The following is an 8,521-nucleotide window of genomic DNA, read 5'->3' on the forward strand; positions in this document are numbered from 1 at the left end:
TATAGCTTTTCATAGGCGCCTCCGTAGCCAGGTGGGCAGGAGCAGCAGTGCGTAGCACATGCTTCTTGATTAGACCGGGGTTCCAGCCCGTGACCACCAAATACAGAGGATGCGGAAAGGTCAGGGAATGACCACTGCATATCCCCAGAGCAATATGGCCTTGTTTGCTAATGCTCCTAAAAACCAAATAACAACAACATAGCTTTTCATGAAGCTGATGAGCTGTATGACTAGTTAAAATGGCAGCAAAATCAGTTATGTGGAATAGGCTGTCATTTGTGCATGTCACAGTTTATGAAAGAGATTAACCATAGATTTAATGAAGAATCCAGTTGTACTCACATTAGCCATTTTCTGTTTCTCTTTGCTCTTGGATATAGCAGCTACATAGCTGTAGTTCATCCTAAGTTGTGAAATTTAAAGAATAAAGTATAATACTAAAAGAGATGTCACTGTTTTTTATATGGATTTTTAAAGAGAAGTGCAATTCAAAAATCTTAATTTCTTAAGATTTTTGAATTGCAAAATTCAAAAATCTAAATTCAAATTTATTCAAATTCAAATCTAAATAAATTCAAAAATTTATTTTTTTGTCGTAAAATGTGCCAATTTGCAATTTTCTGTATTTGGAGATTCGGGGATAAAACTTTGATAGGCTGTTAAAATAAAATACCTTCAAAATATAAGGAAAAATGAGAGTAGGTGTGTGTTATAGGCTGAATGAATTTGATGAGTATAATGAACAATTGTGCAGAGAAATAGTGGGCCAGTAAATCAGTGTCTTATAATGGGGGATTTTAATTTCTGATTTGAAACTATAGTTTATAAACATTGTAAACTATAGCCCTATTCCAAGATCAGAATAATATGGATTTTTTTTATTGCTACATGATTAAAGCTTAATGATACCCCAGAACATTGCTTTAGTTCCTCTTTATAAAATCCAGTGACCCCCTTGAACACAATAGAACAAGAAAAAATTTCAATTTATATTATAAATAAGCATTGTATAGCAATTAATGTTTTTATTGGATGCCACTCCTTATGGAATTATGTCCCTGAAGAAAAAAGTTAATCCACTCCTGGTTAGTCTTTTACAACTTAAGCAATTACTATTACATAAAACAGAAGTTTCAAAAATTAGTTAACATCTGAATTATCCTCTGTGAAAGATTTAATCATGGAAGGATGAAATGGCATGCAAATGAGGGCATATATCATTGCAGTGCTTTTTTACATAAATTCAAGCACATTCATGCTACTGTTAGTGCAAGCATACCTCCTGTGAAATTTAAACATTTATGCAGAACCAGGGTTAAGCCCACCTTTTAACTTCATCGCCAAAAACAAAACATGAAAGCCAGAATGTGCCAGGTCAGCACTGGTAGTGGCCTTCCAGCCTTAATGCTACCACCCTGTCTCCTTATCACAGCGTGGAGACTGATGGTATTGAAAGCTGACTGTTGAACCATGCTTGTAACTGATGCAGTTTTCCATGATAACCATTTAGAATGCAGAGATTGGATAATTATGTGTCTCTGGCTTCACATGACAACAGCACAAATTCTACACGCAGCGTTAGACAGAGAACAATATCAAAACGAAGTCGCAAACGCCATTCGGCAGCATTAAAGAAGAAGAAGAAGATGTATCTCTATTTCTCCATGTTTTTAAGTAGGGCAGTCATTTTTGTTTAGTCAGCTAACCTTGAAGTTACATAAAAGAGAAAAAGACACCCTAGTATAAAGATGAGTTCTCTCTTCTACTTTAGCTTCTAAAGAGCCCTTGTCATTAAAATCGAATAATGCAATATCTGAATTGATTTGCAGACAGATTGCACAACCTTAACACACTATAGTACTAGCATACTGTAATCGACCCCTAAAAACTACACTTCTGGTTTACCGCAAAGGAATATACAAGGTAGACTAGGAATGAGGCACAATATAGCCAAAGCAGCTTTTGTGCCACAAAACTACAAAAAACTTGTAACGATACTGAATCTTGTGGTATCACTTGGATTAGACCAGTGATCTGTTTCTTATTCTGACTACTCTGCTATGATCACGTCTTATAACCCAGTATGTGGTCAGTTTGCTGTCCGTAGCACTTGCCTACTTTGCCTATTAGTTAATCTTTCCCCACTGTGTCATCTGAAATATGAGTAAATAATGATTACCCTAGTTTAACTTCATCTATATCCATATGAAGGGTTGGCATCCAACATTCTTTGGGTTGAGGGTTGGTGCATTAGAAAAGAATAGTAATGGATGTCACTTGGTACAATTATGTGATTTTTATTAGAGGGGGACCTACCCATGGAGTGCAGTTCTAAGAAGAAAGTTTGGTTTCTCGATGATGCAGGATTATTTTGTACAATAATAACAGTTAGTAACAATAAACTATACAAATTGGCATACATATGTATTGAGGTGTCAAACTGTAATATAGTATATTACAATTAGATGACCAGCCATTTAATGTTTCTTCCACTATTTCAAAAACAAACTGGTTGACCCTATAAAACACATGCACAACCTGTTGACAACATGCAAATCATGCAGTTAGATAAAAAGTGTTTTCAGAAACCCTGTATCTTATTTATATAGCTCGTATTGTCCATTTAGAGAGAGCCATCACTGAGTCAAATTAACAAAGGCACTGTTGGATGGTTCTTTGACATTGAGAACAATAGAAGTGACAAAATGAAGTCAGACCAAAGTAACCAGGTGGCTGAATGTAATTCTAAAGATGGGAACCAGTTCTAAAGCAGCAGGCTGTCTCTTGAAGACCTTTCCGAGGTTGACCTCATATCACCACATAAGGTGACCATTTAGCAAACAAGTTGTATCAAATCAAGCCTGTAATCCAAAGATGGCAGTGTAGTCTGCTCAGGAGTGGTAGAGAGGAAGTTGTTCTACCTTGCCTCTGCACAGAACATAGTCGTCTGATGCACTCTTTTCTGCTGAGGGCTGACAACCCTCCCATGTGTGAGTACTGTGACACCATTTTAAGTGAACGTCCACATTTGAGACACGAACGACGTATATCTTTTACTACTTCTAACCATCTGACAGCGTATAAGGCTCAGTCAGATATTCTCTGACAATAATGACAGCTGTTTTTAACTATTTAAAACAAACTTATTTACATCTTTTTAACATATACTCTTTTGTTAACATATACTTTTATTTCATTTTATATATTGTTTATACCATGTTGACTGCTCTTATACACATTTTTGTGCAAATATTTTTCTGATATAGTGACCAAAATTCCTGGGTAACTAATAATTTAACCTTTGTTTCTGTACTTTTAACATGTCTACTCATTTATCATGGTTGGTGCATTATAGTGTAGGTTTCTGTAGCGACAGTAAAACCAAACCATTATTTATCTCCAACCGCAAGGGATCATGATGATTACACAGAATGGCAACTAGTTTCAGAGCTTGTTGGATCTGCATAAGGGCCAAATTGGCCAAGTAGTATCTAGACATACTATCAATAAAAGAGCCTCAGTCTGACAGCTGCTTGTGAAATCATTTGCATAAATCCATAATTTTAGTTCTAAATTTGCCCAGGCTTTGTGTTATTAAGATTAACTCGAATGCCTTATGATTTGTAATAAAATCTAATGCTGTAAAATAGTTGTAATTTATATACCAAACTGTGTTGTTCTTAACTTTTGAACACCAATGTAGTTTGGTGAAATCTTTTTCGATGACGACTTTTTTTTTTTTTTTTGAGAAGTCTACCGAAGATTGAGCAGATCCCATCGGCATTGAGCAGGCTCAATGCTGATGGGATCAGATTGCACACCTGAGGGGGCATAAACTGAAATTGAGGAAAGAGTTGTTGAATACTCAAGGAGGTAACTACCATCAGAGGTAAAGGGAAGGGTTTTTGTTTTCGTAAAGGCGACTATGATGGTCTGAGACAGTATTTAAATTCTATACAGTGGGACCAACTGATGATGTTACCAACAGCAAACTCAAAATGGGAAGCATTCAAGGAACTAATCTTGGTGGCTACCAGGCTTTACATACCAACTAAGAAATATTGTTCAAGGTTTAGGCCTAAATGGATGTCAGATGGACTAATGAGACATGTGGCAGAGAAGAAAAATGCATGGGATACATACAAATTAATGGGTGACATGGAAGCCTATGATAGATATAAGTTGGTCTGTAACCAAGTCACAAAGGAGATTAGGCAGGCAAAGGCAGACTACGAAAAATCCTTGGCAAAGGATGCAAAGAAAAACAGAAAGGAGTTCTTTACATACTTGAACTCGAGAAGGAAAGGGATGAATCAGATTGGTCCACTGGATATTGATGGTTCAACAGTTGAGGATCCTGCTCAGGTGGCTAACAATCTAAACGAGTATTTTGCATCTACATTCACGCATGAGGAGTTATTCAGGAAGGAGAATGATGTAGGTAAAGTAAACATTGGCAGTGAGCTGGATGATTTTGTAATAACTGAGAGGAAAGTGGAGGAGAGATTGTTGAGGATAAACATAAAAAAGGCACCTGGGGTGGATGGGATCTATCCAGTTATATTAAAGGAGGCAGCAAAGGAAGTATGCAAACCCCTAGCCATAATTATGAGAGCTTCTTTGGACTCAGGGGAGGTACCCATAGACTGGAGATGTGCAAATGTAACCCCAATTCACAAAGGAGGATCAAAGGCTGACACAAGTAATTATAGACCTGTTAGTTTAACTTCTGTTCCAGGTAAATTAATGGAGGCACTGGTTAAAGAAGCACTGCAGGATCATCTAGACAAGAATTCAGTTATAGCTCAGACGCAGCATGGTTTTGTTAAGGGCAGGTCTTGCCTGACCAATTTGATTGGATATTATGATGTAGTCACAAAAGAACTGGATGCAGGGAATAACTTTGATATTATATATTTGGATCTTAGAAAGGCTTTTGATACTGTTGCACATGGAAGACTGCTGCACAAATTGGAGCAGTGTGGCATTGGAGGCAAATTGCTGCTATGGATAAGGGGATGGTTGAGTGGCAGAAGACAGAGAGTGGTAATCAATGGACACTGCTCAACGTGGACTAATGTTATTAGTGGAGTTCCTCAAGGCTCAGTGTTGGGTCCATTGTTGTTTTCGGTGTTTATGAATGATATTGATGATGGGATATCAAGTTTAATGTCTAAGTTTGCAGATGATACAAAGGTTGGCAGGGTCGTTAAGGACACTACTGACGCTATGCTGCTGCAACAGGATCTGGAAAGGTTGAACAGATGGGCTGAGAGGTGGCAAATGAAGTTTAACATTGACAAATGTAAAGTGCTACATATGGGTAACAGTAACCCCAGAGCAATGTATCAACTCTGCGGTACTACACTGACAGTGGTGGAGAATGAAAAGGACCTGGGGGTAATTGTGCAAGCAGATATGAAGTTCTTGAGCAGTGCAGACGAGCTGCAAGAGTAGCTCATGGTGTCTTGTCAATGATATACAGGAATTTTTCTAGCAGGGATAAGGAGGTGATTATTCCCTTGTATAAGGCAATGGTTAGGCCACATCTTGAGTACTGTATACAGGTCTGGAGGCCTCATTTCAAGAAGGATGTAGAGCTGCTGGAACGGGTACAGAGAAGGGCAACAAGATTAGTAAATGGAACAAAGGGTTGCTCTTACGAAGAAAGGCTTAAGTTTTGCAAATTACAGAGTCTGGAGACTAGGCACCGGCGAGGTGATCTGATAGAGGTGTATAAGGCTTTGAATGGTTTGAGCATGCTCAATGCCAATGGGATTCTTCATCTTTCTCAGAATAATCACCTCAGAGGGCATAAATTCAAATTGAGGAAGGACGGATGTCGGATAGATGTGCGGAAATTTGCCTTTGGCCAGCGGGTGGTTGGTTGGTGGAACCGACTTCCATCAATTGTTGTTGAAGTTGATAGCCTAAACAAATTTAAAGCTCAACTGGACAGGTATTTCGAACGAACGGAGGGGTGAAATGGGAGAGGGTTTTTTTTTTTTTGGCTGATGCTGAATAAGCTTGCTTTCTTGCATCATATGCCTCTACTAATGCTAATGCTAATAGATGTGCGGAAATTTGTATTTGGCCGCAGATAGTTGATTGCTGGAACAAACTTCCATCTGTTGTTGAAGTTGATAGCTTAAATAACTTGAAGGAAAAAGTGGACAAACTTTTGTAGCGAATAGATGGGTGAAATGGGCTTTTTTTTTTACTGTTGCTGTATAAGCTTGTTGTCTTGCATCATATGCCTCTACCAATGCTAAAGATTGTTTACTTAGATTTCCAAGGAATTTAATGGGACAGTTCTTTTTATTCTTCGTAATTATAATTTAATGCCATCTCCTCTCTCTCACCTTAAAGAATTGCTAGGATTATAAATATTTATACAGTACTTTGTTTTCTAGCAAATCGAAACATTTGAAATTCTGATCTACCTTTTCCTTTCACCAACTACAGCGATTACTGCCATTCAAAGAAATATTAAATATGCAGTTCACAATTCATACGATAAAACAAATACAGTTGTTTATTATGAAAGCACTTTTCCCTTAAAAAATAACTATACAAAATAATTTTTTAAAAATTTCATTTTGACTAAGCTTTAAACGTTATTTCGGTCCTGTGAGATTGCTTTCGAATAAGTCATTAAGAAAGCATCACCTGCACCCAAAAAAGTGGCCAAAGGAAAGTAGCCAAGGGCATTATTACGAATGTAACATTCTTTCTTTGAGCACAACACTAAAGCTTGTTGCCGTCATCAAATCCACGAGGGCCAATTTTCAAGTACGTTGGTATTGTGGTCTTTGTAAACACTTCCCTTCTTCGTATTTACCCAACATTATGCATTTCATTTAAGTAATGCACTTTTATTACCTGCATTATTCCACCCCTCTTTCCCCTCAATTTTTCTTACAAGGGAAGAGAAATAATGGACAATCAATATTATTGATTGGCAAGTCCTCTCTTTAGACCTTGTTCAGTTTTTTGGAATAACTTTCATGGAAATTAAAATGGAGTGCGGCTTTCTACAGAACTTGCATAATATAATGATAACTAATTTTAAAAAAATAAATTTAAAATGTAATTCAATGTGAATTCAAGGGTTTAAATCCTTTTCTTTCTCTCCTCACTCGATATTTCACAAGGCTTTGGAATGCAAATATCTTGATGTTACTTAGTATACATTTTGTCAAAAATATATCCGAAAATTCTAAAAAGAAAATAAATTATATTTTGGAGGAACAAAACTATTACAAGAAAACAATATTTTGTAGAATGGTTGACAATTTATTTTGAATTTTCAAATGAATGTAAATGTTTTCAGGTAGGTGATACAGGAAAGAAGTGTAAACAGCTGCAATGGATCGATCTGTTGCAGTTGTTCATACACTTATACCAAAAAAACCAAACTATTATATTTAGGCGACCCGAATAATTAAATTCATCTGCCGTGCTGTGTCTTATGTCGTGTTCTATGGTCGATTTGCTGGACGAAAAGCCCCAGTTTTCTGGGGGAGAACCTCGTTATCTACGCCCGAGACCGACTAACTCAGCCACGGAGTGAAAAAAAGCAATTAAAGTTCCTCGCGTCATCGACCGGATTCGAACCCCAGCCTTTTCCACCCGGTGTGGAGAGGACGGTGACGATACCACTGTGCTACGCGCGCAGACTATACGCTTATACCATGGGTTGTAGATGTTTATACACATATCTTGGTTGGTTACTGTAGATTTTAGGGATATCAGCAACTTAGACCATGCCCTCGCAGGTAGCACACAGTTGGTAGAATCGTCATCTTCAGGGGGAGAAATCCCCCGGGGGCCGAGCTTCAGGGGCGCAAACTGAAGGAATTATCTATCACAATCAGAAGCCCCAGGAAGAGTGGTTGCGCCTGGGCGACGACGACCCTAGGATTGCCTAGTTACGTCTCTGTTCTCCACCACCCTGAGTGTAGTACAACACACAGTTGATTCGATACTCTGGGGTTACTGCTACTCATAAGCAGGACTTTATATTTGTCTAGGTTAAACTTCAGTTGCCACCTCTCAGCCCATCTGCTCGACTTTTCCGGATCCCGTTGCAGTAGTGTACTGTGATTAATATCATTAACAACCCTACCAACCTTCGTATCATCCGCAAACTTAGACATTAAGACTGATATACCTTCATCAATATCATTAATAAATACAGAAAACAACAATGGTCCCAACACTGAGTTTTGGTCAATTATGCTGTTGGCTGGATAAAAAAAAAAAAAAAAATACAAGTTTCGGGCCGAAAAACCAAGCTACTCTCACCTGAAACGACTAACTTATCACGTTGTGAAAAAAAAAAAAAAAAATAGAAATGCATTGCGTCAATGACGGGATCTGGGTCTTATCTAGCCTGTTTTAACCTGGGGCTTATCTAGCTGGTGTGGGGACAGACAGCGATTCAACCCACTGCACTACTTACTAGGGCGTATATCATAGGTCAAATAACAATTATGTTAATATGATAATGAGACTACAT

This window comes from Mastigoproctus giganteus, chromosome 7, assembly GCF_048544385.1.
Source record: "Mastigoproctus giganteus isolate SK-2022 chromosome 7, ASM4854438v1, whole genome shotgun sequence".
Lineage (NCBI taxonomy): Eukaryota > Metazoa > Arthropoda > Arachnida > Uropygi > Thelyphonidae > Mastigoproctus > Mastigoproctus giganteus.